Raw genomic sequence first — 14950 nt, 5'->3', positions numbered from 1 at the left:
ATACCATGCAGCATCGCTCAACCTCCAGGACTCCCGTCTCCCAGCATTACGGGACGCCACGCACGGCAAACACGTGGGGAGGCAACAGTCCCGCCCTAGATGGCAAATGGGCAGGGACTGACATCACCAGTAGGCCTCCTCTACCAGTGATGTAGGGGGTGCTTGGTCCACAAGGCCGACAAATGCCAAACCCTACAAAGGTAGGCTTGCCTCCTAAGTAGGTGGCACTGCCAACCATTCTTCAAGCCCCACCACCACGTCAAGGTGACCCCCTACAGTGGGGTTATTACAGTAAGAAGTTCACTCCACCTCAAAAGAAGTACTCAACTATTGAGAAAGAGCTTTTGGCCTTGATTTTGGGTTTACAGCATTTTTCATTTTATTTGTGTTCTGGTTTTGACCCCAAAGTCATTTATACCGTTCATAACCCAATGAAATTCCTTAGTAAGTTTAAAGATAAAAATCAGAGATCGAGAAGATGGAGTCTACTTCTTCAGGAGTATTCATTAGACATACAACATGTCAAGGGGAAAGAAAATGTTATTGCAGATTGCTTATCTAGACTTTAGACAGATTGTTTTAGAGTAATAAGAAATTTCCTTTGTAAATTTCTTTTTCTTTGTGGGGAGGTGTTACATAGCCTATGATTTCATCATCCTTTGTACAATATAATTCTAACGTACAGTATGCTGCATGTTTGATCACGATTCGCCACATGGCTTCCATAGTGACCAGGCTTGCGATTTCTACCTCACTCCCCCTTCTCCCCCTTATAGTAGAGTAAGTCGTTCTTTCTGTTGTTCAGAGCAGGAGTGTCAACTCTTCGTCCTCTGTGCCTTCATTTGCGCGTCCTTCTTGCAAGTTGAATCGAGCTCTACCGGCCCCTTATATAATGAGCTCAGTCTCTGCATCAGTTGCCACTTAGATCTACTCCTCATTTTGTTCACAACTCTCTCCTCCCCTGTATACGGTATTATTATTTTCGTGAGTGCTCAGGAAGTCTCCAGCCATCTAAATGCTGTATAATTTGAGTATAAGTGTTATTATCATTTTTCTTGTACTGTGTAGCATGGGGCGTTGGTTCGTGGGCCTGGTGGGGTTTTTGCTGTCAGCCAGTATTAGTAATATTTTGTATCTGTAATAATATTATATCTTGCTTTAACTGAGCATTATCCGGGTTCTCTCATTTATCAGGGCTGACAGATAAATTTGCTCTTGCTAAATTCACGTTAATAGAGGCTATTGCAGTTAACCATATATGTAACCTGTTTTGCCATTACATTATCCTTATGAGTCCTGAATGTTTAGTTGTTATTTTGAGCATTAAACTTTAACTTGTAATTTTACCTAAGGCTTTTGTTTTGAACCTGGAACGTTGCGGAACAGTAGTGATTTTAGTATTCTCACTTGAAGTGTTCATTATCTCTCTCTGTTCCCCAACATAAATTTGGCGACCTCTTATCAGGATATTCAGGAATTACCATAATAATATTGCTTGATATTTTGTGACTGTGATTTATTTATGATGTCTACTATTACTACTCTTGATGAAGCCAAAGATTTTTTGTCAAATGTGCAAACAGTGTGTGATGTAGAAAACAGAACAAAGAATGAACTTAAGCTTGTTGCTCAACAATTGGGAAGTGCTGTTCGCTCTCATCGTTCTAAAGATCAAATTGTTGGCATGATTAATAAAAGCTTGTTTAATTTAACTCCTCCAGATGAGCAAACGCAGATTGAAATAGCTAAGTTACAGCTAGCCCTGCAGGAGGCTCGTGCTAAGGAGGCTGAGTTTCAGGCACGTGCTAAGGAGGCTGAGTCTCAGGCTCGTATTCAGGAGGCACAGGCACAGGCTCAGGCACAAATTGAACTTGCTAGGATTCAGGCAGACCATGAGTATCGCATGAAAACAAGGTGGAACTGGTTCATCTAGCTCTGATGATTTTGATGTGGCTAAAAATGTTAAACTTGTCCCTCCTTTTAATGAATCTGATTTAACAAAGTATTTTCAATTGTTTGAGAGGGTAGCTACAGGTCATAATTGGCCCAAAAAGTATTGGCCAGTACTCCTTCAAACTGTTCTCACCGGTAAAGCTCAAGTAACTTATGCATCTTTGCCTCAGGATCAATCTGATAATTATGATGTAGTTAAGAGCTTGATTCTTAAGGCCTATGAGCTTGTTCCTGAAGCCTATAGAGTAAAATTTTGGACAACTTATAAGCAAGATAAGCAATCCCATGTTGAGTATGCAAAAATCAAAGAAGATCTGTTAGAGCAGTGGTTAAATTCTAAGAATGTAAATTCTGATTTTGATCAATTTAAGCAGATGATTTTGCTGGAGGACTTCAAAAGGTGTATTAATAATGATGTAAGCCTATATCTTGATGAGAAAAGAATAGATAATTTGTCTGATGCTGCAGTTTTAGCTGATGAATATGTTCTCACTCACAAGAGATATTCTAAAGAAAAAAGGAAAGCTGAGAGTAAGTACGTTGCCTCTACTCAGAGTACAGGTAACAGGAAAGAGAATAAAGAAGATGTCTCTCAGGAAGTAAATACCAGCTCCACCTCTAGATTTCAGAAAAGTAAACGTACTTATTGTAATAAGCTTGGTCATACTACGGAGAAATGTTTCAGGAGACAGAGTGATGTGAACGATAAGGAGTCTTTAAATATTCAGTCAACTGGTCTAGTGTCCACCCTTGAGAGTTCCCAGAATTCTTCAACTGAGTTAACTGAACCTGCGTTGAGGGGTAACTTAAATTCTCATGATGAAGCTCCTCTTTTGAGCAGTAACGTGGGTGACACTCTCAAGAGTTCATGTGCTAATTTCCTGTCTGATGGTTTTGTCAGTCCTCTGGACAGTAATGACAGGAAATCAGTTAAAATATATCGTGATACAGGTGCTTGCCAATCCCTTATGCTGACCAGTGTTCTAGGCTGTAGTGTTAATTCCTCTGATGAAACTGTAATCTTACAAGGTGTAGGGAATAATTACTTCTCTGTCCCTCTGTGCAGAGTAAATTTAGAGTCTGGTTTTGCTAATGGTTCCGTTATGGTTGGGTTGGTTGAGACACTCCCAATGTCAGGGGTAGCTTTCTTACTTGGAAATGATAGTGGTGGTAGTCAAGTGTGTCCAGCTCCTCAGTTGTCTAGTGAACCAGTGACTGCGACCCAGGATTGTGATGTCCCTGATGTGTTCTCTGCATGTGCTGTCACTAAGGCTAAGTCTAAAGTTACTGGTGACTTAAAGGATAATGATGAAGATGATGTTATCCTAGGTGACACTTTTCTCGCTAATTTGGACCACTCACCAGATGAGGCAGTACCCCTTAGTGTTGATAGTTTGTCTTATCAAGAGTTGGTTGAGTTGCAGGTTGCTGACCCTGAGTTGAAAGGTCTAGTTAACTCTGCTTGCAGTAAGGAAGAGTCAGCTGGTGCTTCTACTTGTTATTATATAAAGTAAGGAGTACTTATGAGAAAGTGGAGACCCCCAACAGCATCAAGCGACTGTGAATGGGAGGTTGTACATCAAGTTGTCATCCCTCGTGTTTGTAGGCAGGATATCATTAAAGTGGCTCATGATTCCAGTTTGGTAGGACACCTTGGAGTTAGGAAGACTGTGGCACGCATTTTGAAACACTTCTAATGGCCAGGTATCTTCAGAGATATTTCCTGGTATTGTAAGTCTTGTCACATCTGTCAAGTGTTGGGGAAGTGTAATCAGACCAAAAAGGTTGCACCTCTAGTTCCCATTCCTCCTTTTGAGGCGCCATTCACCCGTGTGTTGGAGGATATTGTGGGCCCTCTTCCTAAGACTTCTTCAGGATTTTCTTATGTGTTGACCCTGATTGATATGGCTACTCGTTATCCTGAAGCCATTCCACTTAGAAATATCTCAGCAAAGAACGTGCTTAAGGAAATGCTAGGGTTCTTCACCAAGTTTGGTCTGCCCAATCAAGTACTGTCAGACTGGGGAAGTAATTTCATGTCAAATGTTTTCAAGCAGTCTCTGAAAGAGTTGGGCATCACCCAGATCACGTCTTCAGCTTACCATCCCCAGACCCAAGGAGTGTTGGAGAGATATCATCAAACACTGAAATCGATGCTCAGCAAATACTGTTTGGAACATCAGAAAGATTGTGATAAAGGTCTTCCATTCGTTGTATTTGCCGCAAGAGAATCTTGAAATGAATCACTGGGCTTCTCACCATTTGAACTACTGTTTGGCCATGAAGTAAAAGGACCCCTTAAGCTACTCATCGAATGCTGGCTGTCGGAGGAAGATGACGTCAACCGGCTGGAGTATGTGATGAAGTTCAAAGAACGGCTGTCCACTGCTTTACAGCTGGCGAGAGAGAATTTAGGAGCTGCGCAGGAGAAGATGAAGACTTGGTATGATAAGAAGTCCAAGTTACGCCACTTTCAGCCAGGAGATCAGGTTTTGATTCTGCTACCAGTGCATGGGCAACCTCTTCAAGCCAAGTTTAGTGGTCCTTATTTCGCGGAGAAGAAACTCATTGATGTCAATTATGTCATCGGCACACCAGATCGTAGAAAGAACAAGCAACTATGTCACATCAACATGCTAAAGTTATATCACAGGCGGAAAGAAAAAAACCCAGTCTGCACTGTAGCTGTTCAACCCGAGTCTGCAAGTGAAGTTCTCCCATGCAGTATGAGCCTGAGTGATAGTTTGGGGAAGAATCCTGATATCATGAATGATCTCCAAACTAAGCTTTCTCATCTACCTCCCGAGGAAAAGCAGGAGTTATCATCATTACTGCAGGAGTACCCGCAAGTGTTCCGTGCCACTCCAGGAAGAACCACTGTGTTGATGCATGATGTCGATGTTGGAGACGCAAAGCCAATTAAACTGCCTCATAACCGTATGAACCCAGTGAAAGTTCCTCTCACCCAGAAGGAACTTGGCTACCTGTTGGACCACAAGATGATTGAGCCCTGTCAGAGTGAGTGGAGTTCTCCTGTCACTCTAGTCCCTAAGCCAGGTGGGTCACAGCGGCTTTTAATCGACTACAGACGTGTTAATCAGATAACCAAAACAAACACTTACCCTCTCCCTCGCGTGGAAGATTGCATAGACAAGATCGGAAAGGCTAGGTAAATAAGTAATTTTGATTTGTTAAAGGGATACTAACAAATACCTATGACTGAACGTGGTTTGTTTTGTAACACAAGGAAAGACTTTTGCATGTTCTGTAATGCCATATGGTATGAAGAATGTACTAGCCACTTTTCAGAAGCTCATTAATGTTGCAACAGAGGGTTTGGCAGGGTGTGATGTTTATATTGATGATGTATTAATCTTCAGTGATAACTGGAAAGATCACCTATGCCATGTCAGTAAATTTCTTGAGCGTTTGGTTCAGGCTAATCTTGTAGCTAATTTATCAAAGTGTGAGTTTGGTCAAGCTAAAGTTCAGTACCTTGGATACATAATTGGTGATGGACACGTTGCACCACCAGGAGCTAAGGTTCAGGTTATAAGTGATCTTCCCAGACCTAAAAGTAGGAAAGAGCTACAAAGATTTTTGGGAATGGTAGGTTATTGCAGGAGATTTGTTCTTAACTTTTCAATTCTTGTATCACCACTTACAGACCTACTGAAAAAGGGAGTTATATTTGTCTGGACCGATAACTGTGAATCCTCTTTCAGTAAACTTAAAGCTATCCTATTAAGTCAGCTAGTGCTCGCTACTCCAAATTTTGCTAAGCCTTTTAAGATGGCTGTTGATGCAAGTGATACAGGATCTGGGGTTGTTTTGCTACAAGAGGATGATCAGGGTATTGAACACCCTCTATCTTATTACAGTAAGAAGTTCACTCCACCTCAAAAGAACTACTCAACTATTGAGAAAGGGCTTTTGGCTTTGATTTTGGGTTTACAGCATTTTTCATTTTATTTGTGTTCTGGTTTTGACCCCATAGTCATTTATATCGATCATAACCCACTTAAATTCCTTAGTAAGTTTAAAGATAAAAATCAGAGATTGACAAGATGGAGTCTACTTCTTCAGGAGTATTCATTAGACATACAACATGTCAAGGGGAAAGAAAATGTTATTGCAGATTGCTTATCTAGACTTTAGACAGATTGTTATAGAGTAGTAAGAAATTTTCTTTGTAAGTTTCTTTTCTTTGTGGGGAGGTGTTACATAGCCTATGATTTCATCATCTTTTGTATAATACTAATGTACAGTATGCTGCATGTTTGATCACGATTCGCCACGTGGCTTCCATAGTGACCAGGCTTGTGTGTTCTACCTCACTCTCCCCTTCTCCCCCTTATAGTAGAGTAAGTCGTTCTTTCTGTTGTTCAGAGCAGGAGTGTCAACTCTTCGTCCTCTGTGCCTTCATTTGCGCGTCCTTCTTGCAAGTTGAATCAAGTTCTGCCGGCCCCCTATATAATGAGCTCAGTCTCTGCATTAGTTGCCACTTAGATCTACTCCTCATTTTGTTCACATCTCTCTTCTTCCCTGTATAGTGTATTATTATTTTCGTGAGTGCTCAGGAAGTCTCCAGCCATTTAGCTGCTGTATAATTTGAGTATAAGTGTTATTACCATTTTTCTTGTACTGTGTAGCATGGGGCGTTGGTTCGTGGGCCTTGTGGGGTTTTTGCTGTCAGCCACTATTAGTAATATTTTGTATCTGTAATAATATTATATATTGTTTTATCTGAGCATTATCCGGGTTCTCTCATTTATCAGGGCTGACAGATAAATTTGCTCTTGCTAAATTGATGTTAATACAGGCTATTGCAGTTAACTATATATGTAACCTGTTTTGCCATTACATTATCCTCATGAGTACTGAATGTTTAGTTGTTAGTTTGAGCATTAAACTTTAACTTGTAATTTTACCTAAGGCTTTTGTTTTGAACATGGAAGGTTGGAGGACAGTAGTGATTTTAGTAATCTCACTTGAAGTGTTCATTATCTCTGTTCTGTAACAATATAAATATATATATATATATATATATATATATATATATATATATATATATATATATATATATATATATATATATTGTTAAGGAACAGAGAAAGATAATGTACACTTTAACTGAGAATACTAAAAATCACTACTGTCCCGTAAAGTTCCAAATTAAAAACAAAGAGTTAGGTAAAATTACAAGTTAAAGTTTAATGCTCAAACTAACAACAAAACATTCAGGACTCATAAGGATAAAGTAATGGCAAAAAATAGGTTAAATATATGGTTAACTGCAATAGCCTCTATTAACACGAAATTAGCATGAGTAATTTTATCTAAGTCAGCCCTGATAAAATGACAATACCAGATAATGCTCAGTGAATGCAAGATATATTATTACAGATACAAAATATTATTAATAATGGCTGACAGTAAAACTTTACCTTAAGCACAAAAACTTCACTAGGCCTACGAATTAACACCTTATGCTATACAGTATAAGAAAAAATGTAATAACACTTATACTCAAATTACACAGCTGCTAGATGGTTGGAGACTTCCTGAGCATTCACAAAAATAACAACTGTACAGGGGAGGACAGAGATGTAAACAAAATGAGGAATAGATCTAAGTGGCAATAATGCAGAGACTGAGCTCATTATATAGGGGCCGGCAGAGCTTGATACAACTTGTAAGAAGGACGGGAAATGAAGCCATGGGGACAAAGAGTTGACAATCCCGCTCTGAACAACAGAAAGAACGACTTACTCTACTATAACGGTAGAAGGGGGGGACTGAGGCAGAACACGTTCGTGATCAAACATGCAGCATACTGTGCGTTAATATTACACAAATGATGATGAAATCATAGGTTATGTAACACCTCCCCACAAAGAAAAAGATATTTACAAAGGAAATTTCTTATTACTCTAAAAAAAACCCGTCTAAAGTCTAGATAAGCAATCTGCAATAACATTTTCTTTCCCCTTGACATGTTGTATGTCTAATGAATAATCCTGAAGAAGTAGACTCCATCTTCTCGATCTCTGATTTTTATCTTTAAACTTACTAAGGAATTTCAGTGGGTTATGATCGGTATAAATGACTATGGGGTCAAAACCAGAACACAAATAAAATGAAAAATGCTGTAAACCCAAAATCAAGGCCAAAAGCTTTTTCTCAATAGTTGAGTAGTTCTTTTGAGGTGGAGTGAACTTCTTACTGTAATAAGATACAGGGTGTTCAGTACCCTGATCATCCTCTTGCAGCAAAACAACCCCAGCTCCTGTATCACTTGCATCAACAGCCATCTTAAAAGGCTTAGCAAAATTTGGAGTAGCGAGCATTGGCTGACTTAATAGGATACCTTTAAGTTTATTGAAAGAGGATTGACAGTTATCGGTCCAGACAAATTTAACTCCCTTTTTCAGTAGGTCTGTAAGTGGTGATGCAAGAATAGAAAAGTTAAGAACAAATCTCCTGTAATAACCTACCATTCCCAAGAATCTTTGTAGCTCCTTCCTACTTTTAGGTCTTGGAAGATCACTTAAAACCTGAACCTTAGCTCCTGGTGGTGCAACGTGTCCATCACCAATTACGTACCCAAGGTACTGAACTTTAGCTTGACCAAACTCACACTTTGATAAATTAGCTACAAGATTAGCCTAAACCAAACGCTCTAAGAAATTTACTGACATGGCATAGGTGATCTTTCCAGTTGTCACTGAACATTAATACATCATCGATTTAAACAACACACCCTGTCAAACCCTCTGTTACAACATTCATGAGCTTCTGAAATGTGGCTGGTGCATTCTTCATACCATATGGCATTACAGAACATGCAAAAGTCTTTCCTAGTGTTACAAAACATGAGATCTCCCAAGCACGTTCGGTCATAGGTACTTTCCAGTACCCCTTTAACAAATCAAACTTATTTATGTATCTAGCCTTTCCAATCTTGTCTATGCAATCTTCCACACGAGGGAGAGGGTAAGTGTCTGTTTTGGTTATCTGATTAACACGTCTGTAGTCGATGCAAAGCCACTGTGACCCACCTGGCTTAGGGACTAGAGTGACAGGAGAACTCCACTCGCTCTGATAGGGCTCAATCATCTTGTGGTCCAACAGATAGCCAAGCTCCTTCTCGATGAGAGGAACTTTCACTGGGTTCACACGGTAAGGAGGCAGATTAATTCGCTTTGCATCTCCAACATCGACATCATGCATCAACACAGTGGTTCTTCCTGGAGTGGCATGGAACACTTGCGGGTACTCCTGCAGTAATGCCGAAAACTCCTGCCTTTCCTCGGGAGGTAGGTGAGAAAGCTTAGTCTGGAGATCATTCATGATATCAGGATTCTTCCCCAAGCTTTCACTCAGGCTCATACTGCATGGGAGAGCTTCACTTGCAGACTCGGGTGGAACAGCTACAGTGCAGACTGGATTATTTTCGTCCCGCCTGTGATATAACTTTAGCATGTTGATGTGACATAGTTGCTTGTTCTTTGTACGATCTGGTGTGGCGATGACATAGTTGATATCACTGAGTTTCTTCTCCACGAAATAAGAACCACTAAACTTTTCTTGAAGAGGTTGCCCATGCACTGGTAGCAGTATCAAAACCTGATCTGGCTGAGAGTGGCGTAACCTGGACTTCTTATCATACCAAGTCTTCATCTTCTCCTGAGCAGCTCCTAAATTCTCTCTCGCCAGCTGTAAAGCAGTGGACAGCCGTTCTTTGAACTTCATCACATACTCCAGCAGGTTGACGTCATCTTCCTCCGACAGCCAGCATTCCTTGAGTAACTTAAGGGGTCCTCTTACTTCATGGCTAAACAGTAGTTCAAAAGGTGAGAAGCCCAGTGATTCATTTGGAGATTCTCTTGCAGCAAACACAACGAATGAAAGACCTTTATCCCAGTCTTTCTGATGTTCCAAACAGTAATTCTTGAGCATCGATTTCAGTGTTTAATGATATCTCTCCAACGCTCCTTGGGTCTGGGGATGGTAAGCTGAAGACGTGATCTGGGTGATGCCCAACTCTTTCAGAGACTGCTTGAAAACATTTGACATGAAATTACTTCCCTGGTCTGACTGTACCTACTTGGGCAGACCAATCTTGGTGAAGAACCCTAGCATTTCCTTAAGCACGTTCTTTGCTGAGATATTTCTAAGTGGAATGGCTTCAGGATAACGAGTAGCCATATCAATCAGGGTCAACACATATGAAAATCCTGAAGAAGTCTTAGGAAGGGAGCCCACAATATCCACCAACACACGCTCAAAAAGAGGAATGGGAACTAGAGGTGCAACCTTTTCGGTCTGATTACACTTCCCCACAACTTCACAGGTGTGACAAGACTTACAATTCTAGACAACATCCCTGAAGATACCTGACCAGTAGAAGTGTTTCAAAATGCGTGCCACATCCTTCCTCAGTCCAAGGTGTCCTGCCAAACTGGAATCATGAGCCACTCTAATGATATCCTGCCTACAAACACGAGGGATGACAACTTGATGTACAACCTCCCATTCACAGTCGCCTGATGCTGTTAGGGGTCTCCACTTCCTCATAAGTACTCCTGACTTTACATAACAAGTAGAAGCACCGGCTGACTCTTCTTCACTGTAAGCAGAGTTAGCTAGACCTTTCAACTCAGGGTCAGCAACCTGCAACTCAACCAACTCTTGACGAGAGAAATTATCAACACTACGGGGTACTGCTTTATCTGGTGAGTGGTCCAAATTAGCAAGAAAAGTGTCAGCTAGGATAACATCATCATCATCATTATCCTCTAAATCACCAGTAACTTTAGACTTAGCCCTAGTGACAGCACATGCAGGGAACACATCAGGGACATCACAATCCTGGGACGCAGCCACTGGCTCACTAGACAACTGAGGAGCTGGACACACTTGACTCCCACCACTATCATTTCCAAGTAAGAAAGTTACACCTGACATTGGGAGTGTCTCAACCAACCCAACCATATAGGAATCATTAGCAAAACCAGGCTCTAAATTCACTCTACACAGAGGGACAGAGAAGTAATTATTCCCTACACCTTGTAAGATTACAGTTTCATCAGAGGAATTAACATTAGAGCCTAGAACACTGGTCAGCATAAGGGATTGGCAAGCACCTGTGTCACGATACATTTTAACTGAGTTCCAGTCATTACTGTCCAGAGGACTGACAAAACCATCAGACAGGAAATTAGCACATGAACTCTTGAGAGTGTCACCCACATTACTGCTCAAAAGAGGAGCTTCATCATGAGAATTTAAGTTACCCCTCAGAGCAGGTTCAGTTAACTCAGTTAAAGAATTCAGGGAACTCTCAAGAGTGGACACCAGACCAATTGACTGAATATTTAAAGACTCCTTTTTGTTCACATCACGCTGTCTCCTGAAACATTTCTCCGTAGTATGACCAAGTTTACTACAATAAGTACAATTACTTTTCTGAAATCTAGAGGTGAAGCTGGTATTTACTTCCTGAGAAACATCATCTTTATTCTCTTTCCTGTTACCTGTACTTTGAGTAGAGGCAACGTACTTACTCTCAGCTTTCCCTTTATCTCTAAAATATCTCTTGTGAGTGAGAACATATTCATCAGCTAAAACTGCAGCGTCAGACAAATTATCTATTCTTCTCTCATCAAGATATAGGCTTACATCTTTACTAATACACCTTTTGAAGTCCTCCAGCAAAATCATCTGCTTAAATTTACCAAAATCAGAATCCACATTCTTAGAATTTAACCACTGCTCTAACAGATCTTCTTTGATTTTTGCATACTTAACATGGGATTGCTTATCTTGCTTGTAAGTAGTCCTAAATTTTACTCTATAGACTTCAGGAACAAGCTCATAGGCCTTAAGAATCAAGCTTTTAAATACATCATAATTATCAGATTGATCCTGAGGCAAAGATGCATAAGTTACTAGAGCTTTACCGGTGAAAACAGTTTGAAGGAGTACTGGCCAATGCTTTTTGGGGCAGTTAAAACCTGTAGCTACCCTCTCAAACAACTGAAAATACTTTGTTGAATCAGATTCATTAAAAGGAGGGACAAGTTTAACATTTTTAGCCACATCAAAATCATCAGAGCTAGATGATCCAGTTCCACATTGGTTTATGCGATACTCATGGTCTGCCTGAATCCTAGCAATTTCAACTTGTGCCTCAGCCTCCTTAGAACGGGCCTGAAATTCAGCCTCCTTAGCACTTGCTTGAAATTCAGCCTCCTTAGCACGAGACTCTGCCTCCTTAGCCTGAGCCTCCTGCAGGGCTAGCTGTAACTTAGCTAATTCAATCTGCGTTTGCTAATTTGGTGGAGTTACATTAAACAAGTTTTCATTAATCATGTCAACAATTTGATCTTTAGAATGATGAGAGCGAACAGCAATTCCCAATTGTTGAGCAACAAGCTTAAGTTCATTCTTTGTTCTGTTTTCTACATCCAACACTGTTTGCACATTTGACAAAAAATCTTTGCCTTCATCAAGCGTAGTAATAGTAGACATCATAAATAAGTAACAGTCACAAAATATCAAGCAATATCCTAATGATAATATCCTGAATATCCTGATATGAGGTCGCCAAATTTATGTTACGGAACATAGAAAGATAATGTACACTTTAAGTGATAATACTAAAAATCACTACTGTCCCGTAAAGTTCCAGGTTCAAAACAAAAGAGTTAGGTAAAATTACAAGTTAAAGTTTAATGCTCAAACTAACAAAAAACATTCAGGACTCATAAGGATAATGTAATGGCAAAAAACAGGTTAAATATATGGTTAACTGCAATAGCCTCTATTACCACGAAATTAACATATGTAAATTTATCTAAGTCAGCCCTGATAAAATGACAATACCAGATAATACTCAGTGAATGCAAGATATATTATTACAGATACAAAATATTATTAATAATGGCTGACAGTAAAACTTTACATTAAGCACAAAAACCTCACTAGGTCAACGAATTAACACCTTATGCTATACAGTACAAGAAAAAATGTAATAACACTTATACTCAAATTACACAGCTGCTAAATGGTTGGAGACTTCCTAAGCACTCACAATAATAACAACTATACAGGGGAGGACAGAGATGTGAACAAAATGAGGAGTAGATCTAAGTGGCAATAATGCAGAGACTGAGCTCATTATATAGGGGCCGGCAGAGCTTGATACAACTTGTAAGAAGGACGCGCAAATGAAGCAATGGGGACAAAGAGTTGACAATCCCGCTCTAAACAACAGAAAGAACGACTTACTCTACTATAACGGTAGAAGGGGGGGACTGAGGCAGAACACGCTCGTGATCAAACATGCAGCATACTGTGCGTTAAAATTACACAAAGGATGATGACATAATAGGCTATGTAACAATATATATATATATATATATGAGCCTCTGTGGTACTGTGGTAGTGTGTGCGTTTCGCATGCTGGTGAGCGCAGGTTCGCCTCCCACCGAAGTTGTAAAAACTTCTGAAAGAGTTCACCAAGCCACTTGCTACTTTGGCGGACACAAGGGGTACTGTGGTTGAACCAGTGTCGTATACTATAGTCGCGGCGCGCGACTCTGAGGTTGTTATCGTACCCGGGCAATCTACGATTAAAACGTGCTCTCATTTCGTGTATAATGAGACGCATGTGATTCGTGTATGTTCGTGTATAATAATATTGCAGTTAACCATATATGTAAGCTGTTTTTTGCCATTACATTATCCTTATGAGTCCTGAATGTTTAGTTGTTAGTTTGAGCATTAAACTTTAACTTGTAATTTTACCTAAGGCTTTTGTTTTGAACGTGGAACCTTGCGGGACAGTAGTGATTTTAGTATTCTCACTTGAAGTGCTCATCATATCTCTCTGTTCCGTAACATAAATTTGGCAATCTCTTATCAAGATATTCAGGATAATATCATAAGGATATTGCTTGATATTTTGTGACTGATTTATTCATAATGTCTACTATTACTACTCTTGATGAAGCCAAAGATTTTTTGTCAAATGTGCAAACAGTGTGTGATGTAGAAAACAGAACAAAGAATGAACTTAAGCTTGTTGCTCAACAATTGGGAATTGCTGTTCACTCTCATCATTCTAAAGATCAAATTGTTGGCATGATTAATAAAATCTTGTTTAATTTAACTCCTCCAGATGAGCAAACGCAGATTGAAATAGCTAAGTTACAGCTAGCCCTGCAGGAGGCTCGTGCTAAGGAGGCTGAGTTTCAGGCACGTTCTAAGGAGGCTGAGTCTCAGGCTCCTATTCAGGAGGCACAGGCACATGCACAGGCTCAGGCACAAATTGAATTTGCTAGGATTGAGGCAGACCACGAGTATCGCATGAAAACAGGGTGGAACTGGATTATCTAGCTCTGATGATTTTGATGTGGATAAATATTTTAAACTTGTCCCTCCTTTTAATGAATCTGATTTAACAAAGTATTTTCAGTTGTTTGAGAGGGTAGCTACAGGTTTTAATTGTCCCAAAAATTATTGGCCAGTACTCCTTCAAACTGTTCTCACCGGTAAAGGTCAAGTAACTTATGCATCTTTGCCTCAGGATCAATCTGATAATTATGATGTATTTAAGAGCTTGATTCTTAAGGCCTATGAGCTTGTTCTTGAAGCCTATAGAGTAAAATTTTGGACAACTTATAAGCAAGATAAGTAATCCCATGTTGAGTAAGCAAAAATCAAAGAAGATCTGTTAGAGCAGTGGTTAAATTCTAAGAATGCAAATTCTGATTTTGATCAATTTAAGCAGATGATTTTTCTGGAGGACTTCAAAAGGTGTATTAATTATGATGTAAGCCTGTATCTTGATGAGAAACGAATAGATAATTTGTCTGATGCTGCAGTTTTAGCTGATGAATATGTTCTCACTCACAAGAGATATTCTTAAGAAAAAAGGAAAGCTGAGAGTAAGTACGTTGCCTCTACTCAGAGTACAGGTAACAGGAAA

The sequence above is a fragment of the Coenobita brevimanus genome, chromosome 11 (assembly GCF_032717465.1).
Source record: "Coenobita brevimanus isolate Jiangsu-jjx chromosome 11, ASM3271746v2, whole genome shotgun sequence".
In the NCBI taxonomy this organism is placed as follows: Eukaryota; Metazoa; Arthropoda; class Malacostraca; order Decapoda; family Coenobitidae; genus Coenobita; species Coenobita brevimanus.
The sequence above is the reverse complement of the archived record's forward strand: the minus strand, read 5'-3'. Positions refer to the sequence as shown.